Source organism: Lactuca virosa, chromosome 2 (genome assembly GCF_052849685.1).
Source record: "Lactuca virosa cultivar CGN04683 chromosome 2, Lactuca_virosa_CGN04683_v6, whole genome shotgun sequence".
In the NCBI taxonomy this organism is placed as follows: Eukaryota; Viridiplantae; Streptophyta; class Magnoliopsida; order Asterales; family Asteraceae; genus Lactuca; species Lactuca virosa.
In genome coordinates, this window is record NC_136427.1 from 177,512,065 (window position 1) to 177,518,886 (window position 6,822).

Consider the following 6,822-nt stretch of genomic DNA (forward strand, 5'->3'; position numbering starts at 1 on the left):
ATGGATGCAGAAAAAATGTTTAGAACAAAAAACAGCACAAGATGCAAAAATTGATTTATGTTGTGACATCCTTTCTAACAAAGTAAATCAATATGGTTGTAAAGAAAAACAACAAAGTAAAAAGAAAATTTGGAAAAAACAAACTTATAAACCCAAATATAAAGAATATTATAAACAAGGGGAAAGAAAATATTTCCGAAATAGAAAACAATATAAACAAAAATATCAATCCAAAACAAATTATTGCCCATCGAATAAAAAAGACTGTAAATGTTGGATATGTCAAGAAGAAGGACACAAAGCTTATGAATGCCCGAAAAAGACTAAAAACGAAAAAGAAACAAATATATTAAAAATTGCATACGACCTTGGATACGAACCCATAGAAGATTCAGATATAAATTCAGATATAGATATTTATGCATATACAACTGATTCTGATTAAGATGCAGGTACATAATCCTATGGGAAAAGTATTATTGGGACTAGATAACGAGGGAAACCTCATATCTAACCCATCAAAAGTATACAGTGATATGAAAGTATCACCAAAAGCATACATTGGTATGAAAATACCATCTGAAGTAAACAATGATAAAGTATACAGTGATATGAAAATATCACCAAAAGCATACAGTGATATGAATATATCACCAAAAGCATACATTGATATGAAAATTTTCATATCAAACAATTTTCAGAAATCATACAGGTACCCAAGAGACGCAAACATTCAGTCCACAAATACATTGAAATGGAAGCAATCATGAAGCAAATCAAACACCAGTTCAAACAGAAAGAAGATCAAGAAGCATCATTAGTCAGACAACTCGAAGCAGTCAGACGAGAAAAAGAACAACTACGACAAACAATACAAATTCTATCATCTCAATCAGTACCTAAAGAAGAAGCAGCTAGCAGTTCAACAACAAAGCAACCAAAAGAAGACATTCAAGAAATTTCATCCGATGATAGTCAGCCACAAACAATGCTCAAGTCAGAAAAACAACCTATAATACAAAATCCAGAAGAATATCCACCACTTCAAGCAGATCAAAATATAAAGAAATGGTACGTAATTTTCAACGGAGAAAACAAAGGAGTATATGACAATTGGGGAATTGCCAGTTCATATATTCTTGGAAGAAATATTATTCACAAAAGTTACAAAACAAAAAATGAAGCAGAAGCCGCATACAACGAAGCATACAAAGCAGTAATAAAAGATAACGTAGAATGTTCAAAAACAGTTCTCCTAACACCACAAAAACCTATGACCAGCTTCACACCACAAAAACCTGTATCCATCCCAAGATCCCTTAACCAATTAAATGCAAAAATTGCCCTTGAATCCATTCTATCAACCAAAGAAAAGGAAGCCATGAAAAAACCATCTGCCAAAAAATTCGCTGAATTATGGGATAGCCTCGTTTCCTACACCGAGGTCCATTCTTTAATGGGTTTTTACCCAGTAGCCAGGCGCCCAGGCCCTAAAGCAGTTTTCCTAGCCGATTTATCAGATCCTATGACTTTATGGGATTATTTTATTCATGGATTCATCGATACTATCTATCTAGAAGGCACCAATTTACACTGCATCAGCGAATTCCCCTCTGCTGTGCAAACTATCATCAGAAATTATAAAATACGCTTTGCAAAACAAGAAAGAGGATTATTCATCAAAATGCATTCTAGCTACCCAATTTTTGATGAAGATTCTCAACTAATTGTCCCAAGTATTACTTTTGCAAACATGGGAATAAGCAACGGCTCAAAACCAACAAAAGATGATCTACTCCGTGAGTCACCAACACAAGAGCATCTAATCTTTGCACTTGCCGGTGTTTATTTAGCATCATCACGCATTGGCAACGGTAAAGATCAAAGGTCAAGAATCAGAGTAAATTATGCTAGTAAAACTTTCATTATCTACTCTTTAACAGACAATGAAATCACTCCGGAAGCAATGAAAGCAATTGAAACATTCGAACAACCCTTCGAAAAAATTTCTCATCAACTGGCTGAATTACCCGATGATATCAAGAAACAACTTTGCAAACATATTATGCATGCTCCAAGACACAATTGCAGTCACTGTTCAGAAAACACAGAAGAAACACCATTCATGGAAGATTAACGTCAGCCATGACACAAGCAAACATTATTCAAAAAACATGTCTTTTCGAAGGCGGGAGGAATAACGTAAGCAATGACATAAGAAGCCATTATTAAAGAAGACATTATTGAAAACACGTGTCCTTTCAATATGGAAAGGATTGTTATTAAATTAAAGTGTCGGTAGGATAATTATTATATGTCTATTGTATTATTGTGATGTAACATAAAGTGTGTAAGTCCCTCAATAGTCTAGGGGGCTATAATGTAAATAGGTTTGTCATATTGCAATCAAACGATTGCAACTCAATTATTGTACTCGGCTCCTTTGAGCCTATAAATAGGGCCTTTGCCCATATGAAATAAACAAGCTAAGTTTGAGTGTTTAAGATTTGAGTTGATCTCAATCTTCTTCTGTTGAAATAGCTCGTCTATTTCTGAATAGCAGAACCCTATCCAAACATATCCATATATTCATATAAACATATCAAACCCAGACAATCAATCCATCGTCAATCCATTCCAACGCATCATTCAGGTATATTCTGTCTTAATTTTATTAATTCCGTCATGTCGTTAAATTTGGGGGGGGGGGGGGGGGGGGAAGTGGACAGCTGCACAGAGTACAAATTTTTTTTTTGTTATATATTAAATATATTTTTATTTATAAATAAAAACTTAAAGTAATGATAAGGGCCCTATTTTTCTGGTTCGTCATGGACCTTTGATGATATTTAATTTTTCAGTCGTGCTTATTACATCTTAAACTTGACATGGGAGAGCATTGTTGAGTCACCAATAATCGATTATGTTTCTCCGAGCGAGTATACCATCATCCAAGTATAAGCTATAACTAAAACATGGGGATAACTTTCGGCTATCAAATAAAACATGTAAGAAAATGTATTGTTTTGGCTTTCAAAAATGCATCTAAATAGACATTTGGTCATACAAGTTTAGATGAACAAGTCATAAAACGTTATTCAGGTTTGAAAGGGAATTGGCTTTATTTATTTATTTATATTTCAAATTAGTCGTTTTTAATATCACATAAATATATAAATAATATAAAATGATGGAAAAGAAATTGGTTTTATTTATGTATTTATTTATTTCCGACTAAACACACCTTGAGCTCATGTGGTTTTTTAGAAGCTGGCCCGTGGCATAAAACGTAAAGGAGGATCCCAGATCGGTATCTTTATACCCAAAAAAACAAGTTTAGGGTTTCTTCCTCGTTTACTTCCGAAGGGCAGAACTTGGCGGCGGTGGGCACAATAGTTTTTGCGCGAATTGCCCCGAAGAAATCGGAGGTCAGTCAACCTATACCGTCTTCATTTCTCTAATTCCAAAAATGTGTTCATCATTTATTTTTGATTTAGTGCGTTTAGTCGTAGTCCACTGAAACGTTTTTCAAACTGTTAAAAATAGGGAATTGCGAGAAGGCCCGACTTAGTTTCTGTTGCTGAAGATTGAAAGAGTGACAATCGTGTTTTGCCTTTCGACTGATAGACATACGACGACCTTGAAGTTAACATCTTTAAACTCAGTCATTTTTGTTTGTTTTTTATTCTGCTTAATAAATATATATTTAACAGCATGAACTTTGAGTCACCGGCAACAACCTTACTCCGGCTTGTCCTTATCCCGAACGACACAAAAATGTATGCGATGAAAGTTGGAAGCTTTTGTAGTTGCAGATCTTGTTGTCTTGAAAGGAATCTAAACAAAATTAGATTCAAGGAGATGATTTATTTCAAAATAATAGTCTTAGTAGTCCGTGTTTTTTTTGTTTGTCTCAAAAAAAAAAATAGTACCTTTTTAAAAATAAATATCACTTTTACCCAAATATCATTTTTTATTAGTCAAACTACTACGATACTAAATGTAACAAAATTGTCTAATTGACATTTTATTTAATAAAATTAGTGATAATTAATGTTTTCTTAATTTGTGTGTTTTTTTTTTGTGGACAATAATTTTAGGACGGAGAGAGTATCTTGTTGGAATTGGTGATCTCGAAAACAAAATATATCCTTAATCGACAAGGATATTTGATTGAGATGGTGAGCAAGTATTCTTGATTTTCAAGATATTTGATTTACATGGGCTACATGGATACTGAGTTTCAGTGAAACTCTGTCTTTTCGAGTAGGCAAATATGTGAAGCTCTAAATATATTATGAATATTGAAACTCTATCTTTACTTTACGAATAGACAAGAATGTGAAGCTCTACATATATGAATATTGAAACTCTATCTTTAAGGATAGACAAGTATGTGAAGCTCTACATATATGAGGAATAGGGCTGTAAAAGAACCGAACGTTCAACGAACTGTTCATGAACCGTTCGGTAGGAAGTTTGATTATATTCGTTTATTTAATAAATGAACGAACACGAACACAAATTCTCGTTCGTTTAGTTAAACGAACGAACATGAACAATGATCTTGTTCGTTCAATTATGTTCGTGAACGTTCGTTTATATTGTTCGTTTACATCTGTTTATGTCCGTTCATATAAGTTCTTTTAATGTTCATATATGCTTAATTTTATTTTATTACATTACTATATTATATGTTCATTTATGTTTGAATTATGTTTGTTTATCTTTGTTCATTTATGTTTGTTTGTTTATGTTCATTTAGCATGTTCACGAACATAAACGAACAAACATGAACAATGCAATTTGTTAAACGAACGAACATGAACAAGAAAATTCGTTCGTTTATTCGTTTGTGTTCGTTCATTTGTTCGGCTAACTTAAACGAACGAATATAAACAAGCATCGTTCGTGTTTGTTCGGTTCGTTTACAGCCCTAATGAAGAGTATGAAGAGCTGCTGAAATTATTAAATATGAAGTTAATTATGGCAGACATATGATAATTGAGTATAATAACTCTATATTTATGGATAGACAAGTATGTAAAGCTCTACATATATGAAGAGTATGAAGAGATGCTGAATTCATTAAATTTGAAGTTAATTATGGCTGATATATGATAATCGAGTATAATATATATTGAGAGTTCTTAGAAGTTAAAAACCTATATTGTTTTTTATAGTTTGTTTGTTATTGATGTTTGTATTATATAGCCATTGTCATGTATCTTTTTGAGTTTTGTATTGTCATAATTCTCATGGTAATAATCAATGTATCATTTTCTATTATAGAGTTTGTTATTAAGACTGATCGTTATGGGCAACGCTCTTCGGTGTTATTCCGACGTGGCCTAAAAAAAATGGCGTCCTAACGTCCGACTCCCCCCTCCCCCCCCCCCCCCCCCCACCCCCCCAAAAAAAAAAAAACAAAGGGAGAGCAAGAAGGAAAGGGAAAGCTGTCGCGGTGGAGCAAGCGAAAGAAGAACCTCCAACATGGTGGACTACGAAGGAAGAATACGTGCTGGCGGTGTTGTGGCGTGGGACATCAAAAAATCTAACTCAGGGAAACGATATGAGAAAAGTCGCTTTTTAGGAAGTTGTGATCGGTAAATTTCGAATTATTTTGAAGAATGATGAAAATTATCACAATCATGATATGTTGAATAGCAAGTGGACTCAAATAAGCAAGAAGTGCACCAAGTTTAATTTCATCTACAATAAACTTTACTTGCACAAGCAAAGTAGACTTCGAGAGCACGTGAAACTGAAACTGAAATTGAAATTTGACGCCCACAACGAGATCGCAATTAAAATATATGACTTGCAACGTGAACATTTGGAGTTCCTTCGTCGAGAAGTTGAGGAAGATCGCATTACGAAGGATCTAGCAATTCTTCAAACTAGTGAGGATAATATGTCACCAAGACAATCTGCAATGCTTCGAAAAATGAAAGGCAAAGATCGAACGGAAATATTTGGGTGACGAATAGTGTATCGGTTTTAAGTTTTTTAAATTATTAGGACTATCGTATGCTTTTTGTCAATGACTTTTTTTTCTTTGTGATGTCGTTTTTAGTTGAAAATGGTATGTTTAAATTAGTAGTTAATTGAATTATGTTTTATTAATTTATATGTTTTTTTATAAATATTATGACTAAAATTAAAAAATAAAACAAATTAGAAAAATAGAAATTAAAAACATCAAAAAAAAATAGTAGGTGTTATCACATGTTATTAGTTATTTGGTGTTGTCCATTTTCACATTGGGTGTTATAACACTAAAATTATGACTAGGAAGATGAGGTGAATATTTTGGATGTGATAACATGTAATAACATGTTTCCACACCAAGTAGTCTAACAATATCATCTAGTATCTGATTATTAAGTTTTGTATGATATTTGATTTAATAATCATGTATCCTTTTATCGTGTAGGAGATATTCATGTAGCAAATAGGGATGGGAATCATTTTGGTTTTTATGGGTTCATTGGTTTCGATTTTTTTTTGTCGAAACTAAAAATCAAACAATATTGAGTTCAAATCTCTTTAATCCAAACCAATAATTGAATTCCAGTCCGGCTTGATACAGTTTGAAACTGAGGAAACCAAATATTTTCTTAAAAAATATCAATGTTGCAATTTTCCAAACACAAATTACAAAGTTTCAAATATAAAAAACTAAAGATCCAAACATAAAAATCTAATGTTTTATACATAAAATAATAATTGGGTACTAGTATTACCGATTTTTTTGGACAACAATAGTATTAAAGAGCTAGTAAGACACTAAGCTATGGGGTGTGGTGTCATGTTTATCAT

The 6,822-nt window shown here is 32.7% G+C and overlaps 1 long non-coding RNA gene across 2 annotated transcripts; it reads left to right on the forward strand.

The window, feature by feature from the left end:
- The first annotated feature begins 3,255 nt into the window (after positions 1-3,255).
- On the forward strand, positions 3,256-4,672 carry LOC145159778 (uncharacterized). Of its 2 annotated transcripts, XR_013737910.1 has the most exons (4): positions 3,256-3,428; positions 3,547-3,645; positions 3,714-3,779; positions 4,101-4,672. It is a non-coding gene; the product is annotated as an uncharacterized LOC145159778 (long non-coding RNA). The 2 variants fall into 2 exon arrangements; XR_013737909.1 differs by lacking the exon at positions 3,714-3,779 and having other exon boundaries at positions 3,260-3,428.
- Positions 4,673-6,822: the final 2,150 nt, after the last annotated feature.